Raw genomic sequence first — 25,579 nt, forward strand, 5'->3', positions numbered from 1 at the left:
CACTGCCGTGTTTCTCTGACTCTCATACAGAATGTTAAAAACATGAGAAAATACAGAGGGATGAAGCAGCATTAGCTTTTAATGTAAAGTGCATATGGGTAGGGGTGAGTCACTGGGAATTGTACAAGAGCGATCTGAAGCTCTGTAGGAAGTTACAGAGTCTGTGGCAGTGCCAATGAGTAGCCCAGGGACTCTGTAAAGCCTATTTTTATACTCACTTAGACAGATGGTAATAAGGTAATGGGATGTCTAGTCTATGCAAATTCACAAGTCTGGTTCTGCATTTGACCATGAGTCAGGCTTTGGACGTGGTTTCTCCATGTAGACTTCTTTCCCTTTTCCTTTCTAAATGCCTAAGGAGACTCGTTGGAAGCTGTGTGTGCTTCTTTCCTGGAGTTATCACTTGAGGAAATGCGTCTTCTCTGAGGCTTACTGGTCTCTCCCCAAAGAAACGTGCCCCTACTCTCATGTCACATGTCACCTCTTGTACACAGTGTGCACGGATGAATTACTGGGGCTTCCCACCAGTCCACACTTCAGCTTCCAGTCCCAAAGTGTGGCTGCCAGTTCCATATTTGGTTAAGATCCTGCGTCTGCCTGGTTTCCTAGGGAAACCATTTATACAGGCTGCTGTGTCCATCTGCCTCACCCGCCTGGGTTTTTTGACTATGTACCCTGATTATTTCCTAATCAGGAAAAGAAGCACAGGGTTGCAAATGCAGGAAAACCCTTGCAGTGTGTTGAAAGTAAGTTTGTGAAGATGAACAAGCACTTGCAGAGCCATGCATGAGAGTGTTTTGCATGGCATACGTATGTGTGACTCTGCTTGTCTATACATTTATAGCCACTGGGATAAAGCTAATATAAGTGCATACTTGGGATGTGTGTCAAGAAATCTTAATCTATAAATCCAGAGACATTACACTTAAGAGTGTAAACATGGACCTGGAAACCTTCCTGTACCACATTCCCAATCAACTGTAACATAGCTGAAAGGACCCTTGGCTTGAAGTTGTGAATCTATGATGAATCATTTAATTCAGGCTTGATCTTATCATCTACAAGTGTGTCCCCGTCCCCACCCCACCCCCGCCCACCTCCATTGCCTTGGGGCAATTTTGATCCTTTGTACTAGAGTGTCTGTGACCACCAATATCCTATGCTGGTTTAATTATTATAGCAACACACTATGTATTCCCAGATATATGTATATAGTTTTGACGTTCTTGAAAGTTTTGAAATTGACTCCTTAATTTCACACTTAATATGGACAGCTGCTTATAAAAAAATTAACCTATCTGGTTTATAGAACTTTGGGTCCTAGTTGCTTTATTCAACCTTGAACGTTTTTAGAGGTCAAAGACTAGCAGAGAAGGAAAAAGAAACAGGGGTTTTAACATAGTGATGTACCAACCTTGCTTCAAAAGTTATGCTGGCCAGTCCAATGCTAGTGAGATTCTGTAACCTAGACATGGTTGGTACTCCAGCTGGGCCTTCTATGGAAGCTTGTGAATAAAGAATGTTTGGAGGAAAAGACAACCTAGATCTTATGTCAGGACATTGTCATATCCCTAGTGTTCAGCAAATAGAATCAGGTGTTTCATTTAATTACTTTTCAAAATGCCACTACCAGAATTTCTTATGTAAATACATAAGAGGCATGTTAATATGAAATCAAAATTATATAACACTAAAAGCAAAACATGACTTCCTTTTTACTAGTTCTCTTTATTGTGCTGTTGGGAACATGCTATAGGATAATGAAGATGTTCGAACTTGGCCAAAGACTCCTTCTGAGGTATTCATTCTGCAGAATCATAGGAGTGTCATCATGCTGGTCACTAGCTAGTTCACAAAATGCAGTTCAGAAGACTTGTTTAGCAGAGGTCCTTGACCTCCACTGTGGGAAGTGCAGGTACCTTGGGGAAACAGTCCTTGAAGTGCCTGCATAGTGTACTAAAGGCTCAGATTTATGGGCTAGTCAGTGATTGGTGCCTCAGAGAGACATGCTTATTTCTTATTAGGTGTTTACATTGTCCAACATTGTTCATCTGTCTTACTGTATTCATCATCCCTAGAGCAGCTCTTGCATATGTGGCTGCTATAATTATCTCCATTTTTAGAGGAAGATGAACCATAGAGAAGGTGAGTTATTGTCCAAGGCTATACAATCTATAATTGCCCAGACAGAGAGTTCTGGACTATGTCTTCTTATTCTACTCGCTGAAAACAACATGAAATAAGAAATAAAAACTATATTGAGTTTGGTGGGTTAAGAGACAAAACTTTCATAATAGAACTTGGAAGACTAATGGACCAATTCTGCTGGGGGCGGATTTGGAATGCTGGCTCTTGGGGTTCATAATAACAGCCATTACATGAGCAATAGGTGGCCTTGAGGTCAAAAATGTTCTCTGTGGTGGTGTTGAGCGCATGAAGTGAGCTGTTCTGAAACAGGGAGGGTAGGTAATAAAGGAGATAGAAACAAAGCTTAGTGGTAGGGTGTACGAGCATTTGAGAGTCAGGTCAACAAAGCCACCAACGATTTCACCTCGTGAATCTACGTGGCACCACTAGACAGCTAGTGTAGCATAAAGATTGTCTTCTGTCTACAACAGAACTCGATTTGAGATCAGAAAGCAACTGCTTAAAGATGCTGTCTCAACAGAATGCCCAGTGCATAAACTCAAAGTAAGCTAGACCATTTCTCCACCAGTCAGCCCTCTGCTTTAGCCTAGTGTGCCTTTAGCAGGCAGTGGATTCAGGTTGCCTGCATCTTCCATCCCCTTGTAGGAAACTTTCTTGACTTTTCTGTGAAATTTTTCTGGTTTATCACTTCCAAGAACCTTATAGCAGTGTGCCATATCCTGCTTATGCCTAGGACTGGGATCAGATAGCCTAGAGCCTAAGTATGATCATGCATGACCTGTGTCATACCCAATCTCCTAGTCCATACTATGGAGGATATTAACTGAATTTTCCTCAGAGGAAGTTTTAATTATTAAGTAAAATAATCTACTTGAAATATTTGCCCCAATGGCCTGCACGGAAGTGCCAGTAAATGTAGCCTTTATGATTATGGCTAATAGCATGAAATGCTGATAATGAATCTTGCCAAAGAACCTTATACTTCCAGTGCCTGGCTTTGTAAAGCTTCTAATGTCTACCAATGACAACAATAGAAGGCATAGAAAAATCTAGGCCCCCTTAAGGTGGAACTATGATCTATCACCATACCTTATTTTGCAGGATAATGTATGAAAGATATTTCTGGGGAGGAATTTAATGAATATCATAGAGTATTTTTATATAGTCAAAACTTATTTCCTCAGCCTAGTATGCCCAGGACTGGGGTTAGATAGCCTTGAACCAAAATGTCATTCATGACCTATGTAATGCTCCATCCAAATCACAGGGTGATACCCATGAGAATGACAATCCATAATGAAAGAAAAGTTGACATAGCTCATGCCTTCTCGTGTTTAAGTAGCAGTTATTCTTTTCCCTAGTTACCCTTCAGAACTACCTAGGAAGCCTTGTTACCTTCTTGGGCCTCACTGAGAGACAGAGATGATTATCTTTGGAGAAGTGTTGCTGTGACTTCAGCCCCAAGTGATTCTGATGAGCAAGTAGCATAAAGAACTTGTGGAGCAGATTGATAAGGCTGGGGAGCGTGGGAAAGTGGTTATGGTGGTTCACTCAGTCTTCATGTAGCAAGGACTGAAAGAGTGCAACCAGTTAAGTCTTGGCCTCTGCTGGGTTTCTTATCTATGTGGTGTTTGCAGGAAATTTAAAACAAAACAAAGGAAGGGGGAACCACAACATCAAGGATGTGAAAGTTGCCTTTATTCAAGAAGGTATTAGGCATCAAGACTTAAGCTGAGGGGGAAAACCAAAGGAAGCTGGCTTATGTGTGGTTAGGAGGAACATGGGTGCTGATTGACGAAACACAAGCCTCCATGTCCAGCTTTCCAAAAAGCCCTCTCTTAGCTTTGCTTGTCTTTAGTTGTGTGGAACACAACTGCTGAAACCACTGGGCCACAGGATAATTCCAAAGCCATGGACATACAGCTAGCCCTAGTTTATCTGTGTGTCACAAAACAAGTAGACATACTTAGTGATGCTTCTCCTTTCTCCCTGTGTTAGGGGAATGAATATTCTAGTTCCAGTCTACCTTGTCCATTTTATAGATGAGCAAATAATGATGCCAAGTTCTCATCGAAGTGGATACCAATTCCCTGGCTGCCATAGTCAAATGATGAGTTCAGAGACATAAGGGCCAACTTTAGAATTCTTCAGCTTTCTTACTGACCCTGTGAGTTCTCCACAGAGAGAGTTTTTTTGTTTTGTTTTGTTTTGTGTAATCTTCAAGAATAGTTGACATGTCTCCTCCTTTTTGTTGACAAAGCTCCTACTTTAACTGCCCCTGACACCACTGTAGAAGAACCCATGACCTTGCTGAGAATGCTGCATGCCAAAGAAGACTTAATTTCCTCTAAGTACTTGAGAGGAGAAAAACAATAATCTATATGATGGACTTTTGGCTGAAACCCATATCCTCTAGAAGGTAGAATTTGGCATAACTCATACACTAAAGAAAAATGTTTTGTTCTGATGTCATCTGCTTAATTAATGTAAAAAAGGATTGAATTTTTTCTATGCAATGTCATTTAGCCTTTGAGATTTTAGAGTTAAGTGGCCCAAACAATCATTGTCTTCCAGGCCTGAACGATACCCACAGCTGGATTGACCTGCCCTGGCATTTATAAGGTGTTCTTATAAATGACTTAGATACAGTGCAGGTGTGTCCTTTCTCACATCTGCTTGTTCATGCCATCATCCGTTGAACAGCACCTATGTGTGAGCATAAGGAGGAAGGCGGTAGTAGGCACAGCATTGTGGAAGGGGAGACTGTGAAGGCAGGGTTGTCATGCACTAATATTACTGTCAGTGTGTTGAAGAGGGGAGGAAGCTTGAGAAGATAAAATGTTCCTGTGGCTCCTCTCTTCAGTAAGAACTTATTTGAAGCCTGTTTTCATGGCAGACATCATGCTTAGTGAAGAGACAAGGAAGATAAAAATGGTCCCTACCCTCAAGGAGCTTACAGTCTATTGAGTTGCCTTTCTGATTCTCCCACTAGATTGTGAGCTCCTGGAGGGCAGGCACTTGTATTCATCTGAAAAGGTGTGTGTCGTTGAAAATTTACCTTGGATTGCAATCCTTGCTCTATTGCTTTTATTGGGATCATCCCAGCCACATGATCTGTTGTGGAATGGAATGATGAAAGAGTGAAAGAAAAGGAAGAGACATGTTGACAAAGTTTTCTTCCTCTTATTATTGCTCAGAGATCTAGTGCTGCCTGGCTCATCCCTTGGTGCCTTGGGGTTGGGAGTAGTTATAACTGAGATCTCTCTGACACCTAGTTTTTGTTGGCAGCAGATCCATTCTCTGCTTGGTCAACTCATATACTCTAGGCTGTAAGCTAACAGTCAGGGCCTGGATTGGGCTCTGGGTTCTGAATCCCAGGCATGCACCTTGCAAAAGTCAGATGCAAAGTCAACAGAAAATGATGAAATTCATTCTCTGGCCAAAATGCTATTATTTCACCAAGGACAACCAATTTTCTTGGCACAAGAAGTTGATTTGATTGTGTTTATGTAATCAGTCGTATTTGCAAATGACAGAGTCATTCTCACAAGTGTCTTAAAGGGGAGGTGTTGGCTACCTTTAGTCTGTGCTACAAATTTTATTTTTCAGAGCATTTTTACAATTCATTACTCACTAATTCCAAATAAAGTGTCTGAAGTCCCTGTGGTAGGAGTTGTCGCCCTTTACGATAGTCACTGGATCATGAGATATGACTAAGGCCCAGAGAAGTTGGTGACTAGCCTGAAGTTATATTGCTCATTGTGCTTCTACCTGTTCTCTCTGAAAGAGAGCAGTGCTACTAATTTTTATCTGGCTAACACATTGGGAGCCCTGAGCTTCTATTTTGACTTATTGTTTAGAAAAGGCAGAACAGGTTGTTAAAGATTGCTTCTTCAGCTTAGGAAATACTGTGGTCTATTCCTGTAACTGTGATAAGGCGAAGCTTGTCTGCCATGAGCATTATCTTCCATTCAGAGCGTTATCAATATTTATGTTTAGCAAGCTCTCAAGTAGTTACATAGTGCTCCCAGTGGCCGGTCATACTCAACCCTACTCTCTCCAAAATAGAACCAGCAAAGTACAGAATAGGAGGTTAGGTGTGGAGAGGTTAGAATGTTCCAGATTGGGGGCTTAACTTCCAACTTTCTGGTTTCTGAGTTCAGGACTTAATCTCAAGACCTCATCTCCCTTCTGTTTGTGAATTAGAGCCTGATAAAAAACAGAGTATTATATTTGCCATAGTAGCATGAAGTATCTGTTCATATGAAAAAAAAATCCATGATATTCAAAGGATATGCTTCATTTGTTTAAAAAAAATATTAGCAGGGTTTACCTCTAATTTCTCAAAGAAAAATCTATTCAGTGTTTCTTGCATCTACAGATTGAAACAGAAAAGTTGGCCTAATTCTGCATTCCTTTCTATCACAAGTAATAACACATTCTAAAGGATGATAAATAGCTTGTTGAAAACGTAGATGGGTTCTATAAATATGTACCCAAATCTCAGTAGTGGAACTCACATACAGGAGAGGACTGTTCTGTGACCAGCTCCTGCCCCCTTCCAGACCTACTTTGCTTGTTAAGAACATGAAGGCCAGAACCAGATAGAGCTCCATGAAGTCTTGTTCTTCCTGCATGCCTGGTTAGACTTGCAGCTTGAGTGCCTCGGCCTGTTTCTTCATTTCAGTTCCATCTTGGCCTCCATTTAAAACTCTTGAATCTACATGCTTTCCTATTGAGAAACAGTATCAACTGCACCTTGATGTCAGTCTACACTGCTGAACCAAGAGTCTTCTATACCATGCCTTATTCTCACCTCTGCATTCAAGTGCTTTCCAGTGTCTGCCACCAGTCCGCTCACTTCATGCAGTTTGGACTAATGAAGTTTCATATTTAGTTATGAATGCAATATAACATGGCCTGAAGTTTGGAAATAGAGATGGGAAAACAGATACCAGCAGCAGTGACACACTTAAGTATTCCACATTGTGTTAAGGCTCAGGACTAGAGCTAGCGTTGGACTTGGCTTTAGTAGCTAGAGTGCTCTGGAGCTTTAAACCCTAGTGCCTTGCATATCTTATTGTTGAATTAGACCAAAAAGGAAATACCTAAACAGAGAAAATGGGTACATTACAAGTATTTAGAGTTGAGTTTACCTTAACCAATTTTAACTGCCATGATTCTGGGGTGATGGCTCGGCAGTTAAGAGCCCAGCTCTTGCAGAGAACCTGAGTTTAGTTTCCAGCACCCACATGGTGGCTCACAACCATCCATAACTCCAGTAACAGGAGAGCTAATACCTTTTTCTGACAACCACAGTCACCAGACATGAACACAGTTCACATACGTACACGCAGGCAAGACACTCATACACATGCAACAAATAAATGTTAAAATATTTAACTGTCATGGTGAAGGGTGCTAGGGATTGTTATGCATCTTATATGTTTGCATGATGTTGCTTCTGCTCCAAGCTTGTTGCAAGAGAAAAAGAAATATGTGTGATGAGGATGAAGATTAAAAACAGGGAACTGGGACCTCAAGACTCCACATGAGTGTCTAATAACACTTTCAAGATTTACAGCAAAGAAGAATCTAAAATTCTTTCTGGCCAGGCTGCTGTGTCATTACTTTCTGTATTTCTATACTTTTCTTGTTGAAAAAGAAAGAAAGAAAGAAAGAAAAAGAAAAAGAAAAAGAAAGAAAGAAAGAAAGAAAGAAAGAAAGAAAGAAAGAAAGAAAAAGAAAGAAGAAAGAAAGAGAAGGAAAAAGAAAGAAATCCTTGAATCCTGGTCACTACCTATAATTGTAGATCCAGTTGTAGAGGTATTGACATTGAACCCTTTCATAATGTCCTTTTATGACAGTATGAGTGTCATATGAAGGAAGGTCCCTCATCCACTGGAATGTGGATGCCTAAGAGATGGATGGGGAGCGCTTCATCTAAGCTCCTAAGTAAAGTCAGCATGTACAATGCTTTTACAAGTCTATAAGGGGGGGGGGCTAAAAGCACCCTGGCTTCCATTATTACTCTCTTTCTCTTATGTGAAAGCATGGCCATCTCAGTGAGGTCCCCGGGCACTCAGATCTCCCCACTTCAGCCTTCCTCTGCGTGCTGAGTTGTTAGTATCAGAAATCACCACAGCCTCTTTCGGGCTCGTTTTCTCCAGCCTCTCATTAAAGTAATCACTTTTCAAAATCAGCAGCAAGAGCATGCATTTCAGTGAGTAATGTTTGGCCTCGTCTGGAACAGCTGGCCTGCTGTGCCACGGTCCTGAGGTGATCTGCAGACAGCTCGCTCAGCAGCCTAATGTGTGGGTTGACGTTCCCAGCAGACAGTTTCCACCCTTCGCTAAAATACACTGCCATCTTCCTACTCAGCAAGGACAATAAAGCAGATGAGGAACAGAGATGGTGAGGACCTAAAGGAAAGGTGCCACCAGCCAGATGTACTACTTCTCCCTCAGGTCTTCACCTACAATGCCGTTTTTCCATATCTCTAGATGTCCAGATTCCACCTCTACCCAAGACATAGCTCAAATGTTACCTTCCATTTATGAATGTCTCTCCCTCATACTCCCTCATACCAATTGCAGTCCCCTCCCCCTTTTTTCCCCTGTGGAAGAGGAGAATAGCATGTAGTTAACAACATTTTTCTTTGTATCTTTTGATATTCCTCTATCTTTTCCCCCTTCTCTCTAAGAAGACAGGCCCTATATCTCATTAGTTTCTTTAGAAAAACACCAATAGGCACATAGTTAATACTCTTAAAATGATTATGTTGTTTACAGTCATCTCACTTTAATTGGAATTGTGCTAAGTTGAATCAGTATGATGTATATACCTCATGCTTCCTGCTTTCCTCTGAGAGTCTCCATGAATAATCAGTAAGCATCAGAAGCTAGGACTTAACATGAAGCATGCTCAACAGGGCTAAAAGATCCAGGTCAACTGAACTACTTTTGTAAGTCAGTACAATATAGCCTACAATAACATGGTTTGGAACTATTACTCAGAATGGAATGATGAAGCTGGTAAAACATCCAGAGTTCTGTGATATCTTTGATTATGATATAATTCTACATCTGTACTTGTAAGACTCAGTTGCATCAAATACATTTCATTCCATTCTGATTATACTGATGCCCTGTATCAGCATCTCGGTCTCTGGAAGTGAAGAAGTTTCTGTACTCAGTGTGCTTTATTATAAACCATGTCTCATCTATATCCCAGCTCAGTGATCTTGAACAGTTTGTTTAACTTCCCTATTTCTCAGTCTCCTCATTTGTAAAGTGAGGTATCAACCTACTTCTCATAGGAAATGGGATGCACCAAGGAAGAAAGCAGAAGGGTAAAACAGCAACACTAATATTATTAAATGGACAAAGAGGTGGCTCGTCAGTTGAGAATACATAATTTCTTTTATATAGAACCTGAGTTCGGTTCCCAGCACCCACTAACAACAGCTCACAACTACCTGTAACTTGGGCTCTAGAGCAGTGGTTCTCAACCTTCCTAATGTGGTAATCCCTTAATACAGCCCCTCATGCTGTTGTGACCCAAAGCATAAAATCATTTCATTGCCACTTCATAACTGTAATATTGCTACTGCTATGAATCATGTTATAAATACCTGGTATGTGACCCCAGGGGGCCATAACCCACTGCTCTACAGGGACCTGGCACCTCTGGTCTCCACAAACACTTTCACTCACATGCATCCACACACACCAATAAATAAGCAAACAAATAAATAAGGAAGAAGGAAACCAGATGGACAAAGAAACCAATAAAGTTAACATATAATGATGTGTGTGTGTGTGTGTGTGTGTGTGTGTGTGTGTGTGTGTGTGTAGAGATGTTGTACTGAAGTTTGTTTGTTTGCATACTAACTTAAAAATGTACTTTTAAATAAAAAGCCACAGGAAGAAATATAAATATAACCTCAAAAATATTTCCTTCACTACCTTATTTCAAAGATTAAAGGAGGAATTCATACTCAAAGGAATTCATACAAAAGTAGTTGATTTTAAAAATATTACTGTTGCAATTCCCAGGCATACAAGGTTCCACATGAAAAAAATTCCATAAAACAGTGGTGTTTTTCTTAGAAAGTCAAGTCATTGGGAAATAGCATTGGACACAGAAGGAGGTCTTGATGCTGGTTTATTAAGGCTTTACCCTCACCTTGGTGGCATTTGGCCCTTTGGGTGCAAGGACTAAGGAGGAACGCCCCTCACTGATCCAGAAAAAGAAAACTGTACAGGGAATAGAATCAGCACAGCCAGACGTGGAATTCACTGTAGACCACATCTGTCTGTGCCAGCTGTTGTCGGTCTGTGAATACTCGCCAAGAATAACAGCAGATTTTCACTTTATAGCAACTTCCATCCTGGGATCTCAGAAGAATGCATCAATGTAGATTAGGTCTCCTAAGATCTATGCCAAGAATGGCCATGCTTTATATCCAGTGTGTGCCGCTGATCTGAGGGAGCCTTCTGGGGTAGAAAGAGGAATAAACGAGTTTTGAGTTGGACCTGCTTTTCTGATCTGAGTTTTCTTCTTAGTCCCATCTCTGTTTTCAGATAACCTTGAACACACAGCTTCTCTCCTTGGCTCTCCTTTAAATCAGTCAATCAATCAATCAGTCAATTAATCAATCAATCAATCAATCAAAGGACACATGACCAGCAGATAATCTCCAGTGTGCTTTGTTTCTAAAGAAGCAAGTATGCTAAATCTAGGGTTGTGTCCTGAATTTCAGAGAGACCTTTCTTCTTATGGAGAGTAAGGTACTGCCATAATATTTTATCCATCATTCTGCCACAAGTAGGAAATCTTATCATACTGGTTGTTAGGAGATGTCCCTGAACTTGAGCTTTTTTAAGATAAAAGACATTTTATGGTTTTTATTTTTTCTATTTTGAGGTTCAACATTGACATTGATAAAGGAAATGGCTTTTGACAAGCAGTTTGATTGTGCTTAATTAAATGAAGAGAGTAAAACTGGTCTGTTTCTCAGAATTGGAACCTTCTGTATCCAACCTTCATGGATGCTTTTATTCTCTTGCCTATCATCTTTGTACATAAAAAGTAGTGTTTTCTCCTAAGAAAGTTTCCATTGGTATTACTTATTTTGTAATATATAAGCAAATTCCTTAAGAGTGAAGGGTACTGGGGGGGAGTGGAATGTAGTTGGGTTTGGTTTCTAGGATGCCCAGCCTGAGTTAAATACCAGGTTCTTCACTTTCTAACAAGGTACTCATCCCTCAGTCCCTCCACTCCCTTGGCAAATCAGTATGACTGCTATCGAAGTTGCTCAGTGATTGAGTTATTTAATGTGAAATATTTTTTGACATTATCTGCCACCTGCTAAATAATTATACACCTTAATAATAATACACCTTAATTACATTCTGTCTTCTAAGTTATAAGTCAATAAACATGTACATGAAACACTAATGCATGTCTACCTCCCGGACTCATGGAAACATTCCTTTGGTAGGACTAGAGTTACATTGCATGGCTGATTGATCAGAAATGACAGTGCCCTTTGCCTTAGATTCAGGATCAAAATGTGCTCTTTCTTCCTCTGCTATAGTGTTGATGAGTGACACTAAGCCATTCGTGTTCTCTCATCCACCTTCCTGCCACATTTGAAAGACATCTGTAGCTCAGATTTGACAAGTTGTGAGAACATTTAACACAAATAATCATGAGCCATCATTAAATACTATCATGTGCCATGTATCATCGGCGTACTGCTTGTCATAGAATAGGACTGTCCCCTTTCCCCACTTAACCCTCATACCATTTATACGTGAAGAAGCTAGTGCTAAGTTTAACCCAGAAAAAAAAAATAGAAAAGAAAACCTTGTGAAGTGTATAGAGTAAGTTGCACACTTCCTATTGCTCTGCCTCCAAAACCCACACTTTCTCCATTACACCACAATCAGTGTTTCTGAAAGTAAAAGGGGCCACATTAGTCTCCAACCTCTGGTATAATTAGCATCGTGCTTTAATCAGCAAGGTTGACTGTCTTGATTAACCTTTATGATAGATCATGTAAGTTTCATATTTCTAAATGAATATATAAAGATAGCTGTAAATCAGTGGAAAAACACAGAGCAAAGAAGACAGGCTCATATTTAACTCATGGCTCTGCCACTCATGGGTGTGGTTCTATGTAAATCACTCCCCATAAGTCAGTTAACAAAACCACTGATTTATTTCTTCACTGTGAATAAGGAAGGCGGGGGTAGAAAAGAGAATGGAAGGGAAAGGGAAACCCTGGGCTCATCCTGTGACAGTAAAACTCTGGTGTTTGTGAGAGTTATACTAAGTCACTTGTAGACTATGAAGGAGCAAAGAAATCCAAAGGATATTTAATCCTGCAGTGATTTATCGCCCCTGAATTCTGTTTCAAGTCCTAATTTAAGCCCCGATCCACTTGTCATATTTTGGCCACAGGGACAATTTCTGTTGTCTTGAATCATACTGTCCAATGATGTGTTTGCATACCATTCACACAGCCTGAAAATGTTGAAAGTGACAGTACGTTTTCACCCACTACAGGATGCAATGGCTTATATGGCCCATTTTGCTTAACTCAGAAGTTTTGTGGACATACCTTCATATTTTAAGCAACAAATACATGCTTAATAAAATAAACGCTTTTCCCTGGATACCAGTTGTTGCTTAGTAGGTATCTAGAGCATCTAGAACCAGTGCATTGAGCATCTCCACCACACTGATTGTATCCAGCTTTTTGCTTGGTGCTTTGTTTTTCTTTCATATGCCTTGATTTTCTGAGTTATAAATTGTTGAAACAGATGTATCACAGGCTATTGTGATGATTGCCTTAATAATGAAGCAGTCACTAAAATTTGTGGGTAATTTAATACAGACTTAGAGGCTGCAGTTTCCTCTACTGCTTGGATAACCTAGAAATAAGGACTTTTGACTCATTCCTCATTTTGTCTCTCCAGATATCTGTCCCCCCCAACAGGATTTGCTTTACATGGGACCAAAAAAAAAAAAAAAAATCCTCTTTTTCACTCTTAAGCACCTTGCCTACTTCTCTAGACATCCAGTGTGAACATCTATCAGAGGGCACATTTGTTTGTAGAGGGTGACATTGTCACAGAACAAAGCATTGGCCCTTTCTTTGACTCCCAGGTGCCTTGGATTGCTAAGCAAGACACCCCTCTGACTCAGAAGAAAACTAGTTTCTCTGAGGTGAAATGTGGGGAGTTAACCATTTGTTTGCTGGTTTGCATTTCCCACGAAAAACTCAAAAACAGAAATTTACCTCAACCATGGAAAGTGATGTGCCAAGCACCATATTTGCATATTAAAACTGAAAACGGATTTGCATGTTATTTCAGTGTCGTATGTGTCACGTTCAGGCATCTGTCAATCCCACTAGCTAGAAACAGCTTGTGCAGTGAGAAAGTGTTTCTGTGCATAGAAGACCGAGAAGCTCAGGCCTTTCATTTTTTTCCAACCTGTCCACACTCCGATTTCCCCCTGCTCTCCTGGTTTCATACTGAAAATACTAAGGAAGAAACTAGAACCTCATGTTTTGAAAAGTATATTTGTTATTTTCTAAAAATCATTCATTTTATCACATTTTATTTTGACACTTTAAAAGTATTTTTAAATAAACTACTTGCAATCTACCCTGCCAACTTTGCTGGACTTCATCTAGTATCTTTATTGTTGTTTTTGTTTTATGTTCACAGTCGTTTTGCCATCTATGTTATACACTGTTTTAGTGTGCTCTGAAAATTATAATATTAAGAATATGAGTAATCTAAGTTCTTTATGGCAAATGACTGGAGAAACCTTGTTTTGAGCAGACAGTGGGTTAGAAACAAAGTCAAGGCTACAGGCCAGGTAAGAGGCACACTATGGTGATTATTAAAAGTGTGGTTTCTTGCAAGGCCCAGTGGTGCACACCTGTAATGCCTGCACTTGGAAGATGGAGGGAGGAGGATGAGGAGTTCAAGGCCAGCCTAACTGAATGACAAGTCCAGTGCCAGCCTAGATGATAGGTGACCCCTGTCTCCATAGATTAATAAATAGGTATATCTTCTAATCAATAAACTTCCTTTCCCCCACCCAAGCACCCCACCACCACCCAATAGAACAACTCGTCATGAAACCTTCTTAACAAAGGAGCAAATTGCTACTGCATTTTTTCCAGGCAGCTAAATTAAAATGAAGCATTTCCCTCTAGGAAGCCACTGTCACCTAGGTGAGGCATAGCAAAGACATAGTTTAATTTGAAAATACAACCACAAACAGTTTGTTCCATTCATCAAACTTCCATTCACCCATGTTTGTGAGGGGAAAACAAAGGAAGAGGTGCCCTGCATTTCTCTGCCTTTGTGAATGGCAAACCTATTATGCATAACATTTGTAAAGCATAAACAGTAGGCCAGACATAGCAGGTAGATTTTAGCCATTCACAGTATTCTAGAAATTGCTTCTGTTAGCCTCCTGTAAAACAAATTGAGAGGGCTCCTCTTACTCCAGGGTCGGCTTATTTTCTCCTCAGGAATGGTCCTGGGAGGGCTAAGAAAGGGAGCAGTAAGGTCCTTACTGCGATGAGGCTTTCTGCAGAACTGACTTGACTTTCCCACTCCAATTGAAGCGCCTCCTTGTTCCATGGCTCCTGTCTTCCAGGCAGTGTGGCATCACTATTTGTGGCTCATGTGCCTGGAATTCATCCAGACAGAAAAGTGAGAGGAAGGGCTATTCTGTTCTCCATCCTACATGAGCCTTACATCACTGTTTTATGTTTCAGTGTCAGCAGTTTGGAGGACCAACAAAGCATGCATTTACCAACCTCAGTTTTGGGAAACTTAGGGCCCAAAGTACTCATGATTATTATGTATATTGCCGAAATAGTCTGTGAAAACCAGGAGCACCACACTGGTAGAAAGGTGGTGGGTTACTGGAAAACTAGCAAACAAGCATTCCACTTCCTTCTTTAAGAACATCACCCTTAAGCTCTACATTTCTTCTCCTGTAACTATAACAGCTATAGTTAGTAAGGCTTCCTTGTATGAATTAGATAAACTAATCTTCAACTTTATACATGAGAAAAATCAGCAATAGAAAAGCAAAACCCCTAAGGCATGTTAAAAGATACCAGAACTCAAAGACAGTGAGCCTAGGCACTCTTGACATAGAGACTACCTGTGGGGAAATGGAGCCATTATTGCTGTTAGAGCATCCTAAAACTTAGGTGTGCTGGCACTGCAGGTTCCTTATGGATGCCCGGCCTTTCTCTTGATTGTAGTAGCTTTTCAGTAAGCCCATCTTGCTGAAACACAGGGTCTTCAGTCCTCTGCTGTGAAAACTTTGACTTAAGAGCTATGGTTTAGAGACAGCAACACATGACATGAGGACAAGAATAGGACAAACTAGAGGTGATGGGTTCTCACTAGGAATGGTCAGGCTGGTCTCCTCTCCTCCCATGATCCATTGCCATTAGCTGCTATAACCTGAAACACAACAGGTATCCCAGCATATCTTCTGCCCTTGACCAGAAAAGGTACTTCATCCCTTTACACAGTGAGGCATTAAGAATCTAGTGGGACATTCAGTAAGAATCCAGAAGTAAAAGCAGCCACAGGAAATTGCAAAGTGCAAACTTGACACAGCTAAATGGTGATGGGGTGGGGGGGGCTATCAGAAATATATATATTTTTTCTGGCAGGCTTTCAGCTCTAAAATGGGACTAATTCTACCTTTTGAAAAGAAGATAATTTCAATGTTTCTTTTTACAAGAACACATAATTGAAGTCATTTTCCTTCTAAGAGAAGGAACCTCTTGTACATCATTACAAATGGACAAGAAAAATGAGTGTCTCTGCTACCCAAAATGATAGAGTATTCATTATCGTGGAATCTTTCAGAAGATTTTGGCTGCTTTTTCCCGGTGTTTTATTTCCCAGGCAGTGCTTTTCTGAGAAGATTCAGACTTGCAATAAGTTCAAGTAGGTGGTACTTGGCAGATGAGAAATCAACAGCAGGTAAGGTCACAGGAACCCAAAGCAAGGTCATTGACAGTCACTTGAGAAGCTGATGCAACGATGGTTATGGAGTGACCACTTTTCAACAGGGATGCTTAGAGCGCTGAGCTACAGTGCCAGAAGGAAGTTTCATTGAAGGCAGTGGGCATTGGCCTGAGAAAGTCCCCTATCAGCATCTTTGTGAGGGCTCTTTATCACACATCCTCTTTCCTCAGAAAATACACTGGGGCTGTGGTTGCTCGTACCTGTAATCTACCACTTTTGAGGCCAAGACATGAGGGCAATGGTGTTGAGGTCAGTTTGGGCTACATAGAAAGGCTTAGACCAATGTATCTACATGCAAGCTCTGCCACTACCACCCCCCACTTCCCACCAAAAAAAGGGGGAGGGGTGTTGGTGGAAACTTTCCTTCTCTACCCAAGGAAAGGGCATGGAGGATAGAGTGGTTAACTTGCATAGCTTCTTGATTTCATAACCCAAGTATAGTGAAAGTTCAGTAGGCTGCAGAAGCCCTGCGAGCCGCCCGCTGCTTACTCAGACTCAGAACCCTGAATGAAGGGCAGATGCTTCCAAGGGTGCTGACAAGTGGTTTACGTCCTCCTGTGATGGAAACCTCTGTGTTAATGAGGTTTCCACTGACTCAGTGTGCATTTATTTTTACAGACTACAGAATATCTCTAAAATCAGATAAGTAATTATACTCTCAAAGACGACAATGGCACACGCTATATTATGGTCACAAACTCATGGTGGAGTAAAGTCAAAGATTCTTTGAGAATGTTATTTTACAGATGAAGAAACTGAGGCCACAGAAATGAAGATAATTCCATAAAGGTCTTCAGTTGAGTTAAAGTCAGAAAGATATTAAAGAGGCCCCAAATAGTTTGTCATTACATACAAAACACTCCAAACATAATGAATTGTTACATGACTATGCTGGGTGGAAGTTGCTGTTTATCTTATCTTTAATATGGTGAAATCCCCTTGGTCAACAAGGATTCTGTCCATTTGTATTTCCTTTGCAGAAACCATCCCTAGTTATTACACAGAACCTCCCATGATACGTAGGAAAAACCTAGACTTGTATATGACTGTATTTTGGCATCATTTTATGTCTATTCTAATGCCAGTTACCTGGGCAACGGTTTAGTAATATGGATCAGAACGTGTAGATGGTTGAAACTTTTATCTGAGAAAAATATATTTAAATTAAACAAAATACACAAATGCAAATATTGGATAACACCACTCAGCTTCCCATGACTTTTAGCAGTGGTCTTTGATGGTGTCACTTTCCATTTCCCCTCTTGTAGTAGTGTGAAGCACCTCAGCCTGTGGTATAGAGGCCTCTTTGTCTGGTACCTAAAGGACTAAGCCTCCTTCCCTCTTGTGCCTCTCATGGTAACTTCTAATTGAAAGAAGGAATCAGCAATACTTCCTGTGTGTCCAGAGACAAAGGAATCAATAGCCACACAAATAAACATCAAAGACCTTTAAAATTATATTAGTTACTAAATTGCCTAGAAATACTCTCATGTCTACGTGAATTTTTAGTGTGTGTATGTGTGTATGTGCGTGCGTGCATTCAAGTATGTGTGTGCACATGGATGTAGAGATCAGAGTACAACCTTAGGTGTCCTTATTCAAGTGTTATCCACCTTGTTTTGTGTTTGTTCTTTTTTATTAGTATTATTACTAATACTTGCCACAGGATAACTAATGGGAGTGGGCTGCCCCCTTCCACCATGTGGGTGCCAGGGATACACTCTAAGAGAGGCGTAGGCTTGAGAACAGGTACCTTTAACCCTTAAGCCACCTTGCTGGGCACTGAGTGAGTTTGGTGGGGTTTTGCTTTATATTTATTTATTTGGAGGACGGTGTCATGGTGCTCATGGAGAGGTCAGAGGATAACTTGTGGGTGTCTTTTTTCTCCTACCATGTGGATCTTGGGGCTAGAACTTAAGATGTCAAGATTTGTAGCAAGTGCCTTTACCTCCTGAGCCTACTACACACCAAATAGGCCTGGCTCTGCCTTCCCAACCCTGGGATTACACATATTACAGGATAGATATTTTGAAAACATAGACCCTGTGGTTGCAAGTCAAGTTGAGCTGTTCCTCTAGCCCTGATTGCATTTTTAAATAAGCTTGCGATGTAAAAAGTTCTGCTATATTCATAACTTTCACAAAGATAACTACCACTTGAAAATGCCCTAATGATTTTCTGTTGCCTGAAGTGAAGACTTGGCATTGGCTTCTGTCTTCATTCTAGCTCTTTTCCCCTCTAAATTTTTACCATTTGTTCTATGAACATTATTCTTGAACTCCCTCCATCTCTCCCTTCCTTCCTCGTTTCTCATGTGAAATCCAGTTTACCCTAGAAGAACAAAAGCTCCTGTCTCCCAGAAGTCTTCTCCTGACAGGCTAGAACACTGGAATCATACCTACATCTTAATGTTTACACAGTTTTGTAATAGTCTACTTTGGGTCTTTTTCTTTTGCATCTCTTAATTTGTCAGAGGTAGAAACTCTTAATAATTTGACTGAGATGATATTTGCAGTCCTTGGCACGTTAGGTTAAGAAAAGTTTGGAGCTGTCCAAATTGTCACCTGTTGACAACTTAACCATGTGGCTTAGGATTCTCTTATGCCTTCAATAAGTGATTCAGACATTACAAAAATAAATAAATAAAATAAAACGTACATACTGGTGATTAATGTGCATATTTAAAACAACATTTTTTTCAGGAAAACATAGACTATGTTTTTATTTATTGAGTAGTAATCTTTCACTCACATACATAGAAATCTTGACTTATAGAAGAGTAAATATATATAAATCTAAATCTCAAATAATACATTCCAAAGGGCTTGAAGACACTTTTAGGGGACCCTGAGAGGCATTGCCATGTAGGAAATATATGCCTAACTCAGTTAACCAGGGATCCCACATTCTGTTGTTACTCACAAGTGGTCCATCACAGGGTTGCTCACTTACCCACTTGACCTCCATTTTTTCATCTATAAATCAGGTTCGTATGTCATACAGTGTCACTCTCTAAGTATATCAGATTGCTTATATCTGCAGCAGGCACCTTGGAAAGGTCATGCAAATGAGGAATGGTTGCAACATGGGGATTACACCGCAGATGTTCATGCTTCAGAATGAAGAACCCAGACAACAGTTGAAACCCTCCCATCCCAGTGAACCTTCATGCATTTTAAATTGTATGTTTTTACTCTAATCTTGCTCATTTGGAAATAAATTGGACAAAGTTTGTCCATGTTCCTGAAGATATCATGAGCCTTCATCCAAATTGGAAGGGAGAAATTACAGGGATAACCATCCATCAGTGAAGAGTAAAATACTACATTTCTTACAGGATTGAACTCAGTGTCTTAGACTATCCTCCCTAGGGTGAACAATCAACCCTTATCTAAAGAATCTATGGTTCCAGCATTCATTCCAGAGGTGTTCCTCATTATACACTGGATGGGTATCAGAGCCATGCAGACAAAATTCAAAATACTATGAAATATTCTGGGTCCTTCCTCAAAACACATGGCTTTCAAATAACAGTGTCGGTGTGGTCGCCAGCTTAACTGTGGTTCCTCTTGCAATTTTTCAGCTTTATGTTTTGTGACAGTAGTATCCATTTCATAGAAAGTACACAAATCTGAAGGTGGTTTTTTGTTTTGGTTTGGTTTCCTCCCAAGCTAATGATATTTAATAGGATAGTCTCTTACAATGTTGTACTGTGATTAAAAAGTATGTGAGGTACATCATGGGCTCCTTTGGCTTACAATGTTTTCAATTTATGATGAGTTTATAGGGACATATCAGCATGCTAAGTCTGATAACATCAGATACAAAAAGTGTAATTTTAATGTAAAGAGCCCTTCTAAATTTGTAAGCAAAACAGGCAAGAATATTTGATGACTGTAAAGAATGATTCTTTAAAAGAAAAGTCATCTGCGAAATACTGACAGTGCTTTGAAATTAGTCTTTTAGAAATGTAAGTGCTAAGGATAGACAATTCTTCCTTAGTTTTGTGGGAAATAGATTTAGTTTCTTACCTCTTGCTTATTAAAAAAAAACAGATACATATTCTGAGACAATAATAAAGTGTGGCCTTTGGAAGCAGGGATATTATGTGTTCTTTAGTGACTGTTGAACAACTTAAAGCAGCTACCATTAATGCTATTAACAGTGACAATTGATGCTTTCCCAGTACTTCCCTGTTGGAAGCCATGTGCAATACGAGGCTTGGGGAGAAGGTACCTGGGTACAATTTCGGTTTAGATGTCAGCATAACCTGGACTCAGCCTCTCCTTTTATTGAACACCTGAAGGAAAGCAACTGTTCTTGTTCCCATCCCCACTGTCTGTTTTGCCACCTGGAGTAGATAGCCCCTTCTTCCCACTGCTCTGAAACTGTTCAGTTTAGCTCACTGTGCTTCTCCTAATGACTGAGGAGATCTGAACTTACCCAAAGTTCCTAGGCTTGCCAAAGAACTCCAAATGAGGTTAGCCCTCAGTCACCATTCATAAAGTTATCTGTGGTCTCAACCATGGGCTTCTGACTTGTAGCAAAGCCTCCAATGTCACAGTACTGCCACCAGCTGAAACTCCCTTTCTATCCTCCTCTCTCCAGATTTAAATACAGGATCATTTGTAGTTTTTCCCACTTACAAGTTACTTCTCAACTCTGACATTTTGCTGCTCTTGAATTCCTCCACTTGATATGCATTATTTAAAAACTTATCTAGAAGTTTAGGAGTAATCAGCATGTGTTTATCACTTGAAGGTACTGCGGTTAAAAAAAAAAAAACAAAAAATCCCATTTCATGAATTTCAAAAGTAGCATTTACATAACATAAAATAAAGTTACCAGCTGTCTTACTCAGCCATAAACTCTGAACTTCAGCAATGAGTGGTGGTAAGATTGTCCATGAGATAGTAAGTGGCATTAATGTTGTGGGGGTAAGCAAGTGCTTTCTGGTTGGATATCAGGCCCTCTGTACAATACAAAACAATGGCCAGCACTATAAATCTATAGCATATAGGTTAATATGTAAAATAATACTATTATTTTGCTCAAGGGCATAGTATTAAACTTTCCTGTAAATCTGCTCTCTCTATCCATAGATTACTACATGTTCTCTGACATTGTCAGTGACATTCCTTTCTGCAGTGGGTAGTAGTGAGCACAAAATTCACAGCCAGTCAAAGTGTAGACAACGGTGGTTCTCAACCTGTGGGTCGCTACTCCATTGGGGATTGAATGACCTTTTCACAGGGGTCGCATATGAGATATCCTGCATATCAGACATTTACATTACAATTCACACCAGTAGCACAATTACAGTTATGAAGTAGTATCAAGATAATTTTATGGTTGGGGTCACCACAGCATGAGGGTCAGCACTAGGAAGGTTAAGACCACTGCTATAGAATATACTGGTGCAAACAGGACAGCTACACCACTCTCTTTTCCAAGGCTCAGGGGTCATTATAGAAGAGGAGGCAGAAAGATTACTAAGTGCCTGAGGTCAGAAAGGACTAGAGAAAACAATGTCTTCTGACTTGGCAAGATGAACACACTCATGACCTCCATAGCTATGGTTGCTGTACAAAATCAGGCCAATCAACATTATAGCGTGGGAAGAAGGTCATGATCCCCACCTCCTAATGGAGGAGCTATGGACAATGTGGCTTCTGCTGAAAAAGATTCAGGGGTGTGGCTCCTAGACAATCATCCACACTCCACTGGATGGTCTCACACCAATGACTATAGGAACAGCTCACACCAAATTCATAGGCCCTAGATGAAAACCTACTACTTCTACTACTCCTACTACTCTGATAAATAGACACCTCCAAATGAATGAGTATTATAGCCTTAGATTGATGCTTCTCTCAATCCTCATCAGAGAAATTTCTTTCGGTAGATGACAGTTAGCGTGGAGACTTACAATGGGCCAAAGTGCAGAAAACAGATTACAGGATGCTCAGTCCTGAGAGGGACATCTGTATCACACAGCTCCTCCCAAGACTTAAGGGCTTATTGAGGGAGATGGCAAAGAAAGAGTGACTACAAAGAAACAATGTCTTTTTTATACAGCAGGATAGTTGCATATGTAAACCCACCATGGTTTTAACATGTATACCTGAGATCTATGCAACCTCAAGCCAGACAAAATTCCAGCATGGAGAATATAGGTGTGCATGAAGTCCAACCCCTAAGCTAATAGCTACTTGGAATGGATGAATCTATTTTCTTTAACTGTATAGCACCTGATAGGGCACCCACACTCCTGTGGTAGACCACAAATCCAAGAGTATATGGGCAGCACAAATGTATTTGGGTTTAAAGAAAAGAGTATACAAAGTTGGATGGGTAGGAAAGCAGGAATGGGTCTGGGGGGGATTTGTAATGGGGTAAATAGGATCAAAATATAATAAATTCTCAAATAACCAATACAAAAGAGAAAAAAGGAAGAGTGGATGGATAAACTGAAAAAAATAACTAATGATTCAATTATTTCTTTAAGGTACTTAATAACCCTTTAGGGTAAAATAGTGTCTGCAGTTGAGAAGTTGCTCTAGTTTTAATGTTTAATGTTCTCTAAATAAGTGAATTAGTGTAGCATGAACACTTGTCCTGACTTCACCGTACCTAGATCTGTCCTGATCTTTTGTCATTTCATGTTCCCTGTCTCACAAAGAGAAGATCATGCAGCTGACAAAAGCCTGCCCACCTCTTATGCAAAAATTCTAACAGGAAATGAAATGCTGGAACAAGATTGTTGGCCAACAGAAGTTTCTTGGGCTCTTTACTTTCAGCATGTTCCATACTACACACTTATGTGTATTCCAAAACCTGGGGAAATAGTATAGATAAAAGACTAAACCACTATCAGTGAGCTCTTATTAGTGTCAACGAGGCCTAGATTCCATGCTTTAGACATCACTGAAGTCAAACCCACATTAGGCATGGTAAAACCTTTAAAGAGAAGTATATGTTACAGGGTGCTTTCCCTGATAACTCCATGGGTAAAGTGAAGATGGTGGCAGAATGAATACCTTGCTTTGTAGGGTTTACTCTTAAAAGATTCTGAAGACTGAAACTCTCACCCAGCTGTTGCAAGAATCTAAGTGTTTCCACTTAAAAAGAAGGATTTTAACCTTAACATAGTAAAATTACATATAACAAAACAGTTATCAAATAAGAACCACAGTTAACAATATTTAGCCCATTAACATTTAGCAAGATTTAAAGAAAATATTCCATCATGTATCCTATCTTTGTGAGTGTAAAGTCTTATATGTAACTTATATTTAATCCTAAATAAGGAAAACTATAACCATAACTATCTATCTTCAACTCCATCAAAGGCCACAGAATGATAATCTATAAACTCTAGAGATGACAGAGACAACTTTCCTGGTCAGTCACCCGAAGTTCTTCTGTAATGGTCCATCTTCAACCTATAGGCCATAGTGTGTCTGGCAGATTCCTCAGCAAAGCAGGAAGCTTTAAACTGTCCACCTGTATTGGCAGTTTATCAGTCACTTTCTCTGTGTCCTGCAGACTGTCTGGCAGACTCTTCCTTGAAGCAGGAACCCTGTAGCAATGTCCATCTTGTATTAGCAGTCACTTTCCTGTGGGTCCAGTTTATACAGCATAAAGTCAAACAGTCCAGACAAGAGTGGTATCTTGCCCAAATGATTAGTTTTGCCATATTAGAAGTAAACTCCATAATGACTTTCTTTGATGTCCATCTTCCTTTCTGATGCAGGTGGTATTGCCAGGAGCAGTTATGTCTCACTGTTAATAAAAACACTAAACCATTTTAAATGTCATATTCTGTCAGTCTTTGAAAGGTTTGAAGAATGCCTATCCATCTCAAATACATCTTGAAAACCTACCTAACTTAACTCTAAAGGTTTGACTCTCATAGGTAACTATCTATAATCTTTACTAAGTTATACATTGCATTTCTAAATGAGCTATATAAACACAATACCTAAACAAGAGAAATATACATATCATGAAATTGACCTTAAATTGTATCAATAAATGAAAATCCATTCCAAAACAAAGTATTAATTTCTATACCATAATCCCCTTTTTACCTTTAAAAAGAGATTGGTTGTAATCATAAGCCATTTATAACCAAGCCCATATAAGTGAAAATAAACATTTATAAGTGATATTTGAGAATTTGGACATCATGCTTTCCAAATTGCTTCCTGCTGGTAGGGGGCACTGCCATGGTGATCCTAAGAAGACACAGAAATCCTGGCTTTAGTGGTCTGCAGGGCTGCCTTGTCTCAGCTGTTTTGAATGTTGAGTTAGCTGGGACACTGCTTCAAGGGGTCTGGCTTGATCAAACCATGTTAGTCTGGAAGGAATCCACATCTTTCCATTTTCTGTGGAAACAAAAATAGAAATTCTTTTCCCCAGTAACCTCTTCTTAGACTTAAATTTTGGAGTCAAAGCATTTTTAAAATATATAAATTGAATTAATCCATCAGTATTTCTTTTAACAGTTGTTATTTCCTCAGCAGTCCAAGACAACAGAACAGCATATAGTATCCAGACTCTTTTTGTGCTTTCCATCTTTACATGGCTTTTTTGTTACTCTATTTCTTCTACTTCTATTATTTCACTTTTTGAGGCAGGGTTTCTCTGTGTAACTTTTATCTGTCCTGGAATTAACTCTGTATACCAGGTTTACTTTGAAATCGCAGAGATCTGCTTGCCTCTGTCTCCAGTGTGTTGGCATTAAAGGCATGTGCCATCACACCCAGCTACTCTCTGTCATTATTATTCTTTTTTAAACCATTTTATCCTGTTTCTTTTTCTCTCCCAAGTCTACATATATATTTTAAAACACACTGTAAACCTTTTGAGGTTTTTCTTAATCTGAATCTGTCTTTACTGTAAATCTTTATCTTTTTCTGGCCATGAGTCTTTTATCTGGTAAACAACAACATTGCTAAAATGAAAGCCACAGCTGTATTAGCTGTGGTCTATCCAAGGTGGTGGCAGGTACTTTTACCAGCAGAACTGATAGCTGTACTCACTGCGTTGGTCTATGCTGCCATCCAGCAGCATGCTGCCAGCATGGAGATGTAGCCACTGCCATTGCCAACTCTCATACACACCATTCAGTTGTTAGCAGAGCTCTTTAAAAGCTATGCAGTTTTTTGCCACTTATGCTGAGTCAGGAAATCTCCCTTAAAGGAGCTGTGCAAATCTCTGCTTGTCTCTGGCAAAACAGAGTCCAACTGAGAAAATGCTGGTACCAAGAAGCCTTGCTTGTCCTTGTTCTTTTCTTTCTGAAACCCTTTCTTAAGCTTTTGTTAAGTTTTAAGTGG

The 25,579-nt window shown here is 39.9% G+C and overlaps 1 protein-coding gene across 1 annotated transcript in view; it reads left to right on the forward strand.

Moving 5' to 3' along the window:
* The window catches only part of Lpp (LIM domain containing preferred translocation partner in lipoma), a 421,297-nt gene that overhangs the window by 256,734 nt on the left and 138,984 nt on the right, over nt 1–25,579 (forward strand). The window lies entirely within an intron of this gene.

This window comes from Phodopus roborovskii, unplaced genomic scaffold, assembly GCF_943737965.1.
Source record: "Phodopus roborovskii unplaced genomic scaffold, PHOROB, whole genome shotgun sequence".
NCBI lineage: Eukaryota > Metazoa > Chordata > Mammalia > Rodentia > Cricetidae > Phodopus > Phodopus roborovskii.